Source organism: Macrobrachium nipponense, chromosome 1, assembly GCF_015104395.2.
Source record: "Macrobrachium nipponense isolate FS-2020 chromosome 1, ASM1510439v2, whole genome shotgun sequence".
Classification (NCBI taxonomy): Eukaryota; Metazoa; Arthropoda; class Malacostraca; order Decapoda; family Palaemonidae; genus Macrobrachium; species Macrobrachium nipponense.
The window spans coordinates 114,081,906-114,098,944 of record NC_087200.1 but is presented as its reverse complement, the minus strand read 5'-3'; positions in this window follow the sequence as shown (position 1 = coordinate 114,098,944).

Below are 17,039 nucleotides of genomic sequence, written 5' to 3'. Positions count from 1 at the left end.
ATAATAATAATAATAATAATAATAATAATAATAATAATAATAATAATAATCCTGATCTGACAAAAACTGGGAGCAAGAAAACACCTTTGTGTATATCTTTGTAGGGATATTATTGAAATACTATAAAATTCTATAGCTTGTGAGGGTCTCGTCACAACAAATGAAACAGTTTTCACGACAAAAGGGCCAGAAGTTTTACTGTTTCAAATGACATATGTCAATGACATATGTCAACACTAAACTATAAAGGCCTCTTTGTGTCTTGAATAATAATAATAATAATAATAATAAAATAATAATAATAATAATAATTATTATTATTATTATTATTATTATTATTATTATTATTATTATTATTATTATTATGATTATCATTATTATTATTATTATAATTTTTTTTTATTTTTTTATTTTTGCTCTATCACAGTCCTCCAATTCGACTGGGTGGTATTTATAGTGTGGGGTTCCGGGTTGCATCCTGCCTCCTTAGGAGTCCATCACTTTTTTTACTATGTGTGCCGTTTCTAGGATCACACTCTTCTGCATGAGTCCTGGAGCTACTTCAGCCTCTAGTTTTTCTAGATTCCTTTTCAGGGATCTTGGGATCGTGCCTAGTGTTCCTATGATTATGGGCACAATTTCCACTGGCATATCCCATATCCTTCTTATTTCTATTTTCAGATCTTGATACTTATCCATTTTTTCCCTCTCTTTCTCTTCAACTCTGGTGTCCCATGGTATTGCGACATCAATGAGTGATACTTTCTTCTTGACTTTGTCAATCAATGTCACGTCTGGTCTATTTGCACGTATCACCCTATCTGTTCTGATACCATAGTCCCAGAGGATCTTTGCCTGATCGTTTTCTATCACTCCTTCAGGTTGGTGCTCGTACCACTTATTACTGCAAGATAGCTGATGTTTCTTGCACAGGCTCCAGTGGAGGGCTTTTGCCACTGAATCATGCCTCTTTTTGTACTGGTTCTGTGCAAGTGCCGGGCATTCGCTTGCTATGTGGTTTATGGTTTCATTTTTCGTATTGCACTTCCTACATATGGGAGAGATGTTATTTCCGTCTATCGTTCTTTGAACATATCTGGTTCTTAGGGCCTGATCTTGTGCCGTTGTTATCATTCCTTCAGTTTCCTTCTTTAGCTCTCCCCTCTGTAGCCATTGCCATGTGGCATCGCTGGCTAGTTCTTTAGTCTGTCTCATGTATTGTCCGTGCATTGGTTTGTTGTGCCAGTCCTCTGTTCTGTTTGTCATTGTCCTGTCTCTGTATATTTCTGGGTCTTCGTCTACTTTTATTAGTCCTTCTTCCCATGCACTCTTTAGCCACTCGTCTTCACTGGTTTTCAGATATTGCCCCAGTGCTCTGTTCTCGACGTTGACGCAGTCCTCTATACTTAGTAGTCCTCTCCCTCCTTCTTTTCGTCGTGTTATGTATAGTCTGTCCGTATTTGCTCTTGGGTGTAGTGCTTTGTGTATTGTCGTATGTTTCCTGGTTTTCTGACCTATGCTGCGGAGTTCTGCCTTCGTTCATTCCACTATTCCTGCGCTATATCTGATTACTGGCACTGCCCATGTGTTTATGGCTTTTATCATATTTCCGGCGTTGAGTTTTGACTTGAGTATCGCCTTGAGTCTCTGCATATATTCTTTCCTGATCGTGTCTTTAATCTATTCGTGTTTTATATCCCCTCCTTCCATTATTCCCAGGTATTTGTATCCAGTCTCATCTATGTGTCTGATGTTGCTCCCATCTGGTAGCTTTATCCCTTCAGTTCTCGTTACTTTGCTTTTTTGTATGTTGACTAAGGCGCATTTTTCTATTCCAAACTCCATCCTGATGTCCCCAGATATTATTATTATTATTATTATTATTATTATTATTATTATTATTATTATTATTATTATTATAACAGATGTATTATTATTATTATTATTATTATTATTATTATTATTCTTATTATTATTATTATTATTATTATTATTATTATTATTATTATTATTATAACAAGGTATAATAATACAGGTCTTTCAGCTGCCTGTCGATAATGTGGAAGTTACTAACAAGTATCATTAGTGAAAGGCTATGCATTACCCAGAGGATACAAACACCATCCCCCACCAACAGAAAGTACTTACAAGCTCTGGGATAAGACTAGCAGAGGAATCTTTCATGGCGACTCACTGTCCCCACTACTCTTCGTAGTTGCCATGACTCCCAAGGCAAAAGTACTGCAGAAGATGGATGCTGGATACAAACTCAAGAAAGGAGGAAACGGAATTAACCATCTGATGTTCATGGACGACATCAGGCTGTAAGGTAAGAGGATAAAGGAAATAGATACCCTAATCCCGACTTTAAGGATTGTATTTGGCGACATCAGAATGGAGTTGGGATTAGAAACAGACTCCTTGGTCAATATATAAAAAGGCAAAAACTATCCGAGAGAAATAGCATCAGACACATAGATGAGACAGATACAAATACCTGAAAAATTAGAGAGAGAGGATATAAAACACTAAGAGATGAAGGATACGATCAGGAAAGAATATATCCATAGACTTAAGGCGATGCTCAAGAAAAACGCAACGCCAGAAACAAGATGAGAACCATAAACACATGGGCAGTAACAGTAATCAGATACAACGAAGGAGTATTGAAGAGGTCGAAGACTAAGCTTAATTTTACAGCATAGAATTTGGTGTTCTTTAAAAAGAAGAAACAGAAGGTATTTGGGAAATCCAGAGAGAAGAGAAAACAGAAAAAATAAATAAAATAAATAAAAAATAAATATATGAAAATGTAAGTAAAGTATCAAAAATGAGGAAAATTGCAATAGGGGATAGGGGAGTAAGGCATTGCATCTTCGCTTGAACTTTCACAATAATAATAATAATAATAATAATAATAATAAGAAGAAGAAGAAGAAGAATAAGAAGAAGACTGGGCTTGGGCCTTGACCCAGGCTAACATCCCAAACATCTCTTGAGAATGGGCCACAGAAGGGCCTGAAAGTACTCGAGTGTGAAGTAAAACTAAATGTAAATACTTAGAAGTAAACAAGTTACAAAGTGATTTTGTGGGTTTCTTTTTTCAATAATAATAATAATAATAATAATAATAATAATAAATAATAATAATAATAATAATAATGTGGAAAAGTAAATCCACAGTAATATGTCTGATCTGTTATTTAAAATACAAAGCAGAGAGCTTTCGAGGACCGTGCAGGTCTTCGAAAGCTCTCTGCTTTGTATTTTAAATAACAGATCAGACATATTACTGTGGATTTACTTTTCCATTTTATTTTATTAACTCATGTGATTATGAGGTTTCTTTGAATAATAATAATAATAATACATTCAGTTTTTACGTGCAACAGTTATAGTCTAATGGTCAAGAGGCTACATTTCGTCTTTCGTTCTTTCAGGCTCACTTTGCTGAATTATGCAGAATAAAAAGTGACACAGTGAGGGTTTTGGAATGGGGCATAAAGTCCTTAACGTCTTTCACATTGTCCTAATCTTTGACGCTATGGGCCCAATAATAATAATAATAATAATAATAATAATAATAATAATAATAATAATACACTACCATCATCACAACCATTACCAAGAGATTTATTATAAACCCACATTTTTTTTCCTTTTTCCTAGTTCACTTGTGTATGTGGATTTTTATATCACTAAGGCTGTATTATTATTATTATTATTATTATTATTATTATTATTATTATTATTATTATTATTATTATTATTATTATTATTATTACAGCTTTTATTAAAAGTAATGACTATTTCAGCCGCGTTTATTTTGTATGGAAGTTTCTCTATTCTTCTTATTACTGACTTTTCTTAAGTACACAAGAAAAGTCAGTAATATGAAGAATATAGAAACGTCTTTACAAAATAAACGCGGCTGAAATAACCATTATTTTCAGTAACACCTGTATTGATGAAGGTCTTCTTCCAGCTTGTTATTATTATTATCATTAGGTAGGAAACCCTCCTTCCATGAAGTCTTGTTGAAGGTTATTTCTGCTTCGGCGGCATTAATCTTTTAGAGGTTTTTCTCTTATTTTCTTATAGCGTCCTTCTCGTTGTTACATAAACAGGTAAGTAACGCACCTGCGGTGGCCATTATAAATGCAGGGACACATATCCGTATTTAACCTCAATATTAAATGAAATGAAGGTGTGGACCCCGTAGAGTTTATAAGTCAAAAGACTTCTAAGATTATAAGTAAAAAGATTTAGTCAAATTGAATTTGCCGCGACGTTTCATCTGGGACATCTAGACATCCCCTTAGTCGGAGGATGGATGAGGGACTGGTTTGTGTGTGGTAGTAGTAGTTAGATTCAGACATCTCTTTCGTCTGACATGGGATCTTGCTTTTCGGCAGCCCGTAATTGATGATTGGTATTTGTGTAACTTCTCTGGAGATACCCCTGGCTTACTTTAACCAGTAAGGGGTGGGGGGAGAGAAAGTGTTAAAGCAGCAAGTCCCAGTAAGTAGGAAAGCCTGGGAAGGAAGGGATAAAATTTGAGTTAGAGAAAAAGGATGGGAATGAAAGTTCCTTTTCGGTATGTGATGAATGTAGGTGATGTAGTGAATGGATGATATTTTGCTTACACATGGGATGGCTGTAAGCCATTTAGGCTTTGCTCACTTGAGAGTGGTTCAGTTTCCCAGCAGTCACTAGGATTATTGATCTTTTCCTAAACCACTCGTGAAGGTGACAGGAGAAGAGGACAACAGGAGGGAATTTGATTTTTTAAGTGAGGCACCTTGTATTCGAATTGTAAAGGCAGCTACTATTCAAATTGAATCGCAGGTGCTTGGCCCTGAAGATTTGGATGAGGTGAGTTTGTATGCAACTTAGCTGGTATGCAACTTAGCTGTGTCGCCCTGTCAACTGGTTTTCCTGTTAGTTGTTCAAAGAGATTGATCCCTTCAATTGTGAGTGTTATGCAACTGTTGCTGATTGATGTGGCAATTTCGTGGTTGGCACTGGCTAGGAATTTGGACGAGGAGTGAGAAGGGTATGAGGAATGGGTCTGGGCAAGGTGGAAGGGAAGGGGGAGGCATTGTTTCACTTAGCACCAATGTGTTGTTGACTTTCTTGTGCTGCTTTTGAGTTTTGGTTGGTGAATGCTGCTGTGGTCCTGCTGAAATTGTTTTTTGTGATTCGATCTTGGTCATCTCTGCCTCACTTTTTCAAGTCTAATTTTGCATTGCCGCTTGTTCCAAGTGCGGTGTTGAAGAGAATAATTTGGGCATTTGCTTTCTACTGTTTTGCCTCTCTCAAAAGCATCGTGGGACTGGTTTGTAGGGTGTGGTTTGCTGCATATACCACACCTCTCTTTAGCTCTGCAGCGGCTGTTGTGGTGTCCAAATCTATGGAACTTGTGTTGATTTCCTTTGGTAGAAATATAAAACTCCAGAAACTGCGTGCTGTGCTTTATTCCTATTCCTTTAGAATTTCTATATACACTGACTAACTTATTTACAGTTTTATAGTTAAGTAAACAAAAGATAAATATCATACGAGTAATGTTACAATAGATTGGATATTTACAGTAGAGTAGTTAAGTTGTTTTCAGATAACGGTATGTACACAAACAACTAAACAAGTAGTTAACATAAACATCCCCTTTCTTGGGTTTTGACAAAAATAAGAAACTAACAAATTGATACAACATAAAATAAGGAACAAGTAGGATACATTGCAAACATTAAAATATAAAAACAATAAATTATTCGCCCTTCATCTTTTCTTGCAGACGAGCTGATCTTCTTGGCAATTTAGGCATGTCGCAAATAGGATGATAGCTTGTTTGTTCATCATTAACGCTGGTTTCCCTCAATTTACTAGTTTCTTCCATTTCTGGTATTGCCGATGAATCCTGTGTAGTTGGACGGATATGAATTCTATTTCTTCTATAAATTCCTCCTTCCTTTCCTTCAATTATATAGGATCGGTTTCCTTGTGCATGGCTAATGAGCCCTTTTTCCCAACCCTTCTTGTCTGGGTTTTGATAATATACAGGTTGCCCCTCGTTTAATGGTGTCATATCTCTTGCAGTTTTATCATAATATTTCTTTATGGATTCTCTCCGGGTTTCCCTTTTTTGAGAAATTGGATTGTCATTGTTCATAATTTCAGGAATTATCGACCGTAATTTTCGTCCAAACATCATCTGAGCTGGACTTAAGTTAGAGTCTTGACGTGGTGTATTTCTCAGCTCTAGTAACGCCAAATATTGATCTTTACCATCTGCATGCGTCTTCTTCATCATATTTTTTACTATTTTAACTGCCGCTTCAGCCTTCCCATTTCCTTGAGGATGTCCCGGAGATGACATCCTGTGCTCTATACCCCACTCTTTAACAAAAACTTTAAACTGAAGCGAGCTGAATTGTGGTCCTCCATCGGACACTAATTGGGTAGGAATACCGTATCTAGCAAACATCTTCTTGATTATCGCTATCACATGATTTGAAGTTGTTGACGTTAGAAACTCTACTTCAGTGAATGAGGAATAATAATCAACAATGACTAGATAATTTCTTCCAACAATCTCAAACAAATCTAATCCAATTTTATTCCAGGGTCTGCCTCCGTCATCAACATCCATCAACGATTCCTTCTGGTTTCGAGGTTTATACTGCTGGCAAATGTCACATGAATTGACCATTTGCTTATTTCTTTCGACATCCCTGGCCAGAATATTGCATCTCTTGCTCGTCGCATCATGCTATCGTAACCAAGATGAGCTACATGAAGTTTCGTTTTGATGGAATTTCGTAGTTTACTAGGAATCAGTATACGAGTTCCCTTTAGAATGATGCCGTCTTGGTAACTCATGGAATCTCTAAATCGAAGTAAGGCTTTAATACTTCCGGAATTTTGTCTTTGCGATCAGGCCATCCTTCCTTGATTACAGACAATAATTCTTGCAGCTCTTCGTCGTTTGTGGTGGCGTCTCTTACTTCCTTTAAAATTGAATCGGGGTAATTTTTCAGTGAATCTATCATCCTTACCAATGTGTCTCTATTTTCCTCTTTGGGGCAGGCCCTGCTAAGGGTATCGGCTAACAATAGGCTTTTTCCGCTTTTGTACTGATATTCGAAGTCGTACTGGTTCAACCTCATCATTAAAACTTGTAAACGCATTGGAGCTTGACTTAATGGCTTTTCGAGGATTGAAGAAAGAGGCTTATGGTCATTATGAACAATAACACGTCGCCCAAAAGTATACTGGTCAAATCGCTCTAAACCAAAAACCACAGCAAGAACTTCTTTTTCAATCTGAGCCCAGTTACGTTCGTTTCCAGCTAAGGTCCTTGATGCGTATTCTATTGGACGTCCTTCCTGCATAATGACTGCACCAATACCATCCTTGCTGCTGTCAACCTGCAATACAAGCTCCTTACTTTGATCAAAATAAGCTAGAACTGGTGTACAGGTGACCTTTTCTTTGATCACTGAGAAAGCGCGAGTGCACTCATCATTCCATTCAAACTTTGAGTTCTTTCTTGTCAGCTCTCGGATAGGTTCTAAATCATCAGCCAGATTGGGTAAAAACCTTGATAGATATTGCACCATTCCACAAAACCTCCGAATTCCTGAAATATCGGTAGGGGCAGGCATTTCTTTAATGGCCTTTACCTTATTTTCATCCACCGTCACACCGGATGATGTTAAACGATGTCCCATGAACGCGATTTCCTTTTTTCTATAAACAGATTTCTCTTCATTTAGTTTGATCTTTTTTTCTTGACAACGCTTCTGTAGTGACTGAAGATTTTGTTCGTGATCACGCATTGCGTCGTGTTCCTCATTTCCAAAACCAACGACCACAATAATCATCAGCTACACAGTATACACCCCGAAGCCCCTCCAATGCCTCATTTAATTTTTGCTGAAATATTTCACTGCTCACCTTCAGCCCGAAAGGTAGACGAGCCCATCGATATCTACCAAAGGGGGTAATCATTGTTGTTAACCTGCTGGATTCTTCATCCAGTCGTATATGCCAAAATGCCTCTTGAACATCCAGTTTGCTAAATATCTTGGCATGTTTTAGACTTGGCAGTATATCCTCCAAAATTGGTAACTTGTAATATTCCCTTTTAAGAGCTTTGTTGAGTGGCTGAGGATCGATACATATTCTTAACTTTCCATTTGTTTTTTGAACGACTGCCATTTGACTAACCCAGTCAGTTGGTTCAGTCTCCGGAATTAAAACTCCTCTTTTCACAAGAGAGTGTAACTCTTTTTGAACCTTTGATTTTAATGCAATGGGTAAACGTCGGCACGGTAATATTCTTGCTGGTAATGTAGAATCTACATTAAGTTTAACCTCTCCAAGGTCACCAAGGTCGCTCATCTCATGGTCTATGTCAATTTTTGATACAAATGCTTTACCATTGACAAACACGAATCCCATCTCTTGACATGTCTTTGACCCAAGTAAACACATTAGGTCATTTGAAACCACAATGAAGGTTACACTTCTAATTTCATCATTTTTGGGGTTCTTCACATTCAATTTCGTCTCGCCAATGGGCCAAAGCTTGGATTTATTCCACATGGCGAGTTTCACAGACGTTGGTCGCACTTGATCCCTTTTGACATACCTTTGACATATTGCATTCACGTCAGCACCCGTATCCAAATGAAATCTAACCTCGGTATCGTTTACAATTAGTAATGCAGTTAATCTATTTGAATTTTTCATTGCAACCGGTGCCATCCACATGTAATGATCGTAGTCTTCATCTGCCTCTTCGTTCTTCTCTTTAACAATTTTAACTGTTTTCTTACACACAGCCTTGAAATGGTTTCTTCCTTTACATGCTTCACAGACTTTTCCCCATGCTGGGCATTTTGATTTTTCAAATTCATGCTTATACCCACAAAATCGACACTTCACGGCATACCTGTCCATATTTTTTGAGTCCGTAAAATCCTTATTAAAGGAACCATCTGTAGTTTTGGTTCTCCAATTGTTCACCTTATTAACATTCTCAGAACCAACTTCGCACATCTCTTTAGCACAATTAACGGTTGCTTCATAAGCCAAACATATCTCGACAGCTTTTTCAAATTTAAGTTTCTTTCTCGAAGTAGCAGCTCCTGTAGTTTCCCTGTCACTGAAAACACAATTTTATCCCTTCTCTTTTTCTTGAAAATTACATTTATCGGCCTGAACCTTGAGTTCTATCAAAATGAATTAAAATGGCTGTTTGTATGTAATTTTCCAAAACCTGAAGGACTGTAACACTTCACTGTACGAGGACAACAATACTCTTCTAATCTCCTAATTACATCATCAGGATTATCTTTCTGCTCCTCTGTTTCAAAATTAAACTGGTCAAATATTTCTACCATTTGTGGTCCTGCGCAATGGAGTATAATTGCAACCTTAGTTTTCTTGGGTTTAGAACTAGCTCCGCTTGCTGTCATATAGATGTCCACTTGTCTCTTCCATTTTTTGAAAGTATCAGCAAGATTATCATCCAAGGGGTCTAGTGGTGGAGGCAAACGAAACACAGATTCAGCCATTTTCTTCAGGAAAACAAGTTTTGTAGCAATAGTCTTCTTTCTTTTTTTTTTTTTCTTTTGGATTCTTTAAATAACCGCTGCCACCATGTTGATTTCCTTTGGTAGAAATATAAAACTCCAGAAACTGCGTGCTGTGCTTTATTCCTATTCCTTTAGAATTTCTATATACACTGACTAACTTATTTACAGTTTTATAGTTAAGTAAACAAAAGATAAATATCATACGAGTAATGTTACAATAGATTGGATATTTACAGTAGAGTAGTTAAGTTGTTTTCAGATAACGGTATGTACACAAACAACTAAACAAGTAGTTAACATAAACACTTGTAGCATCGTAGTGGCTCGGGTGTGAAGGCCTCTGTGGGGAAGGATCCCTATACTCCAAGGGAAACTTGGTTGGGAATGTTTCCTTGGAAGGTGGCAATGATTTTTCTTGTGGTATTCCCCCACCTTCCCAATACATTCCTGTGCATCTAGGACATTCTGCAGCTGTAGAATGGGGTCCAGAGGCAGGGCAGTCAGGTACTTGCATATAACGCTTTCTTAACTCTCAGATGGACGAAACGGTAGGAAGTGGGTGTTGACTCATAGAAAGTTCTCTGTTTCTTTAGTTTTTGGTGTGATGCTCATATCACCAACCCGGCTGTGTTTCACTGAGATGCTCAGGTGTGGATTGGATTTTGTTTCCAGAGCGTTGCTATTGCTGCATAGACAGATAGTTTTCCTTGAGCAGACACTCGATATTTAGGAAGAGAAGGCAAGGGATTGGTTACAGGAGAATGGTTTGGGAGGGGGCCTTCTTCATTACGATTAGGTGTCCATCTCTTTGCTTTCAGCATCAGATTCAGGCTCAGCAATAGGAGGGCATTCTGTGGCTGGGTTTTCATCGTTAGAGAAATCATCATACTCTAACTGAGCAGCAGGAGGGCTTGATGGCTCAGAATTTTCATTTGTTGAACATGGTAGAGAAGGTGTTCCTGTCGATATTTCTTCAACATCGACATCTGCTGGTGATAAGAGGTGGTCTCTTCATCTGGAAGAGATAGCTGTTGATTAGGACGGTGAGTTGCTAATCACTCAACATAATAGGTGTATAGTGGATCATCCTTTGGCAGGCGAGAACGGTGAGTTTTGGAGGCCATGATCGGGATCGACGACTGAAGACGACGGCTCTACGGCAGCTACGACGAAACTGAAGTCCTTCTGCCCCTTATACCAAGGATTCAGCGGGAGGTCCTCCGTGTCCTGAGGTGTGGTTGGCTGAGCGCGCCAAGTTGGTCTCTTATTGGCTGCTTGGGGGCTGGCCTAAGCCAGTCTCTAGACTCGATGGTTGCTTGCTACAGCCTGACGGATCTTCAGGGTTGCATGACGACACCGCGGGCTGAATTTTAATTAGATGGCAACTGAATAACGTCACCGTGGGCTGAATTCATATATTCAGCCTCATATCTCACATTTCAATTCAATATACCTCGCTTCAAGTCCAGGATCAATGAAATTTGCTTATGAAGAACTTGAAGGAAACTTGAATAATAATATGCTAACAATTCTTCAGTACTAAATTACAGTCCTTTAATGGTGTACATTATCAGTATTTCTTAGTATTTTTTCCACTGTTTATGAAGTGCCTCTTCACTTATAACAACTTGCAGAAAAAAGTATAAGCTCACTTGTAAATCATAATAAAATTGTAAATAAAAAAAAAAACAGTTGGCCAAAAATAAATATAAACAATAAGTAACAAACAAATGAAGCATGTGGCTGTTACGTCCTTTTTCAAAATTATTATTGTCAATTCATGTTAAGTTAACGTCTGAGCATATACATTTTTATGAAAACTAAATGTATGTCAAAGTCTAATCTTCCTGGAACTCACTACGGAGTATATTAGGTCAACAATATATGGTGACACCACTTCGTTACCCTTAATTGTGAAATGTTTCGGCACTAATGAATTTAATTATACCCGTAAAAAATGAAAGTACAAAAAAAATTCTTGGCCTTCATATTCTCCCTACGAGTTCCTTTCCTCCAACTTTTCCAATATTTTTCCCTCAGTTCTCCCCTCGATTTTGTAATCCCACGGGTACTGCTTCTCTCTCTCTCTCTCTCTCTCTCTCTCTCTCTCGTTACTTCGTAATTTATCACCCCTTTGTTTTAAAAGGGTGCAATGTTTATTTTACTTTCTGACTTGGCTTAAAGGTAAAGGAAATGTCGTGTCTGGATGTAAATATGGCGTAATCATTTTTGTATGTATCAGCTAAACCACAGGTAATGTTCAACAAAAACCATAGAGTGTCAAGTACTTTCGTGTATTTTACACTTTTTCAACGCACAGTGATACAAACTTTATAAGTGAGAAGGATATGTCTTTAAAAAAAAAGTCCAGTTAAAAATATTACTAGGCCATTGCAACCGAAATTATGTTTTTCCACATTACTGAAATACTAAACACTAAATGAGTCACCAAGGAAAAATAAATTGCAAAGTAGGTGTATCATATACAATTCTGAAATGAAAACAAAGTACCTAACTACTTGTCGACCAATACATAAAATCAGCTGAATACGCAAATATGACCATTAGTAATAATAATAATGATATGAGCGCACGTTAAAAGACATTATTCGAATATACTTGCAAAAGATTTTTGTATTCAAGAAGAACAATTAATTTTCGAAAGAAGTAGTCAGTAGTCTTACAGTCTGTCTCATCAAACTTTACTTTAATTATCTGAAAAGAAAAATATTGTGCCGGCTTTGTCTGTCTGTCCGCACTTATTCTATCCGCCCTCAGATCTTAATGACTACTGAGGCTAGAGGGCTGCAAATTCTTATGTTGATCTTCCAACCTCCAATCATCAAGTATACCAAATTGCAGCCCTCTAGCCTCAGTAGTTTTTACTTAATTTAAGGTTAACCTTAGCCATATTCATGCTTCTAGCAATGATATAAGCCAGGCCATCACTGGGTCGAGGTATATACCGAGACCACCGAAAGATAGATCTTTATCCGGTGGCCTAGATCATAGTAAAATCCATGGTCCTTAACAGCTAGCCCCGCCCACTGCAGACTTGTGATTGGCTAGCTCTCGCAAGGGGAATGATGTCACACTAGTTAACAGTCCAAATGATTGCCAGTACGGATTTAACTCCGTTCGGACATGTTGAGCGCCGTGCATAATGATGACACCTCAGATTTGAGTTCCCGGAATTGTAAAGGAGGCAATTGATATTACCAATAAAAGATATTTTAAGTTAATATCATTAAGAAGATCTTGGACCATTCTCTCTGTGCACCTTTTATTAGTTTTCTCTAAAAAAAAATTGTTGTGCCGGCTTTGTCCGTCTACCCATATTTTATTCTGTCCGCCCTCAGATCTAAAATTACTATAGAGGCTAGTGGGCTGCAAATTGGTATGTAGATCTTCTACCCTCCAATCATCAAAATTACCTAATTGCTACCCTCTAACCTCAGTAGATTTTATTTAATTTAAGGTTAAAGTCAGCCATGGATCGTGCATCTGACAGCGCTTTCTGAATGTTTGGGATGCACCCTCACTCTACCACATCTGCGAAGCAAATGAAACGCTGCCGGTGGTAGTTGATGGTTTTATACAGCATTATACGTTGTACAGAAAACTCGACTGCGCAGATTAGGCTTTTTTTTTAATTGGTGTTAGCCTACATAAGCGATTCCACCTAGACCATAATAACTGAAATGAAGCATAGGCCTACCTTATATATTAAGGCAATCCAGGGCATAGACATAAACGCCAGTTTCTCATATTTTGAGGCAATGACGGGGCATAGGCCTACACATCAAATTCTTTATTCTGAGGCAGTGACAGGGTGTGGACATACGCGTCAATTTCTTATTGCAAATAATTTTCCACCCATATGTGCTGGAAATGGAGTAGCTTTTAACTAATGTGGTAGGTCCGACCGCACGATATATAATGTATTATATGCATGCGGTGAAATGTACGTGTATAAGCACATGCATATTCACATACATGTGTACTAACGTCGATGACAAAAGCAAATGTAAAGCCACTTCCACCACAGAGAATAAAAGTAAAATTTCTGGCATGTAGCCGATGGCACAAAAAGACCAATCACAGGGCAATCTCAGCCTTACACGCTGCTATCGTACAGCTCGCAGTGAATTACATTGAAAATATATTTACAAAAGGGATAACAAATTATATTACTATATGATTAGTAGATAGAAGGCTGATCTAACATTTCTATGAAAATGAAGGCTATGGTAGGAAGGCACCACAAGATACTTGAAGAAATAATAAAAAAAAATAAATGAATACTGAAAAGTTATGAATGACATGATCCAAACCAGTCTGCGAGCAGTCCATGATTCATTTGCTTTTGGGGGCATTGTTGTAGATTAACCTATTGGATAAATGGATATACGCAAGAGTCAGTAAATTCTCTATCTCTCTCTCTCTCTCTCTCTCTCTCTCTCTCTTCTCTCTCTATTGTTAGGAGAAAATTCTAGCGTAGGCTATAGTAATAAAAAAAACTCGATTACTTTTACAGTTAAAAGAATTGACTAAATTTCAGTTAACAATAGTCAGAAGATAATTCTTTACACTAGTATTTTATGAATAGGTCTATGTTTATTCTGCAATGTTAGGTTACAATAGGAAAAATTTTCGAAGACACTAAGACACTATAACATTATTCCTCGTTGGACGAGTGGTTTACGTGCTCGCCTACCGATTCGGTAGTCCCGAGTTCGATTCCCCGCTCTGCCAACGTGGAATCAGAATTGGTTTCTGGTAATTAAATATTAATTTCTCGATATAATGTGGTTCGGATCCCACAATGAGCTAAAGGTCCCGTTGATAGGTAACCAACTGGCTCCTAGCCATGTAAAAATATCTAATCCTTCGGGCCAGCCCTAGGAGAGCTGTTAATCAGCTCAGTGGTCTGCTTAAAACAACATTGCAGCATCGCAGAACACTCTCGACTTCATTCATTTTCTTCTACTTTTTTACCATTTTATTTCAGGAGATAATATATAAAGTTTCCTTTTGATAAACAGCAGAACGTATTAAAGTTTGGTAAAACAACAACTGCAAAATTAATGAAAATGAAAAGAACCACAGACTAACCAGCTTTCCGAAACCATTGCCAACCAATCAACTTCAAGGGATGGTCGTGACATAAGCAAAGGGCGAGGTTTAGCTCCAAAGAGCGCTGGATTTTGCTATATACAATGTACAAATAACTAGATTGCGACGAAGATACTTAGGCGCATTTTTTACTTGTTTATTTAAGGAAATAATCCAACCTCCAGTGAGATCAGAGTAATTGCACTCTTCAACCTGGAAATTGGCAAGATAATGATCATTCCATATTATAAGGGTCGTCGGCCATAACCATAGGAACACTGAAGCTCACATTATAATACGATTGATGCACCTCTCGCTCCCCTAGGGCGGATAAACAGGTTTTCAGGATGAGGGTGGATGTGTCATGTCTCCCCTACTCTCCCGAACCCCAACCAGCATCAGCTCCTTCCAGAGCGGACAAACAAGTTTGCAGGAGGAAGGTGGATGTTTCATGTCTCCCCTTCCCTCCCGATCCCCTACCTACCACACCCCCAGTCGGGGCGGACAAACAAGATCCACTCGGATTTTAATATTATAGACGGTTGCGTCTTCATGTCTGCTGATAGGTGTACTTATATTGAAGCAGGGATAATAATGCTTTGCACAGCTTTGCACACACACATGCACACGCACACATATATAGATATAGATATATATATATATATATATATATATATATATATATATATATATATATATATATATAATATATATATATATATGTATATATATATAATGTACATACATAAATGTCTGCTTGGAAAGAGCAGAGGAAAGAAACGAGTCTGTGTTTATACGAAATCTCTGGAGACAACAGTCAACGTCACACCCATCAAAAGACCTTGAGAGCCAAATCCCTGAGGGAAGAGACAAACGAATCGCCAAACCAACCGAGGGGAAGAGAGGGGAGATAAGGATAAAAACCAACTTGTGCATTGATTAGGAAATTCATAAGAAAACTGGTCTCCCTCTCCTCAAGATTTTTCTTTTCGCTTCTCTCTTTCACGTATAAATAAAGGTGCACAAGTTTTAATGATACTCCCTAACGAATTTCCTATCAAGTCATTCATCATGTTGACTTACTATCCTTATTAGTAGAGTGGTTCAAATTAGAATACCTGCGGAGGAGACGGTATGATTGTCAAATACACTGATAATTAATTCTATGAATGGCCGTACTATTCATCTTCATAGGAAATTCCACGATATATACTTGTGTTAAATGTCTGAAAGGGAGAAATGCGTTAAGTATTATCATTTGAATTCTGGAAAAATCATAATTACTCTCAACATTCCCATAATTGCAGCAAGGACGTCTCTCTCTCTCTCTCTCTCTCTCTCTCTCTCATATCATCTTTCCCCTCTACCTCTCACCCATACATACTTGACAGCTCAAGTCGTACTACAGATTTCTTTGATGTACGGGAAGGTATGGTTAGTTCAATGACCTCTTGCTACCTCAAGCCTCTTTTTTCTCTCTCTCTCTCTCTTTCTCTCTTCCTCTTTTCTCTTCCTATTTTTACGAGAAGAATAATTTCCTTCCTTTCTTTCCGTAGCTTACACTAGATGACTACGTACCACCCCAGTATCATTTTTATCGACCAATGCCGATCACAATGGAGAGTGATACCAGGTGAACTTTCTCTCCACCTTTTCTCTCTACTTCAGATCGTAATCAGTCGATAATTGTTGTTAGGATAGCGTTTCAATATCCTCATTTTGTCTTTAACGATATGAGAAGGGCGACCCCTAACGATGTCTTTCCCGGAGGTATGAGGAGTAAAGACACTTAACTTCACAGGTCTTATCCTAACCAAGTAAATTATAGTAATGAGTGTTTGCAGCGCCCCTTTGGCCCCGAGCTGTACCCGCTTATACATACCTACATACACACACACACACACACACACACACACACATATATATAGTATATATATATATATATATATATATATATATATATATGTGTGTGTGTGTGTGTGTGTGTGTGTGTGTGTGTGTGTGTGTAAATAAATTCTTCTGTTAAAACATGATACGTCTCAAGTATAAAAGGCCCATTAAAACACTCTGGTTTAAAGCTAAGGACTAACTTCCACCCTTATCAAGTAGATAGGATCAACCTTTCCAATAGAGCCTGGGACTCTGACCATATAGACGATATCTTACTTTAGGGCAACGATGAAGCGGATTAAGACAATTAACAGAACCAACGTCGGCCTAGTGGTGACCCCAGGCATCACTTTTTAAGGGCAGATCTCTCACTATATATTTCGCCAATGCAACTACTTGTCATACACTTCTTGTAAGGGTGGGAGTTTT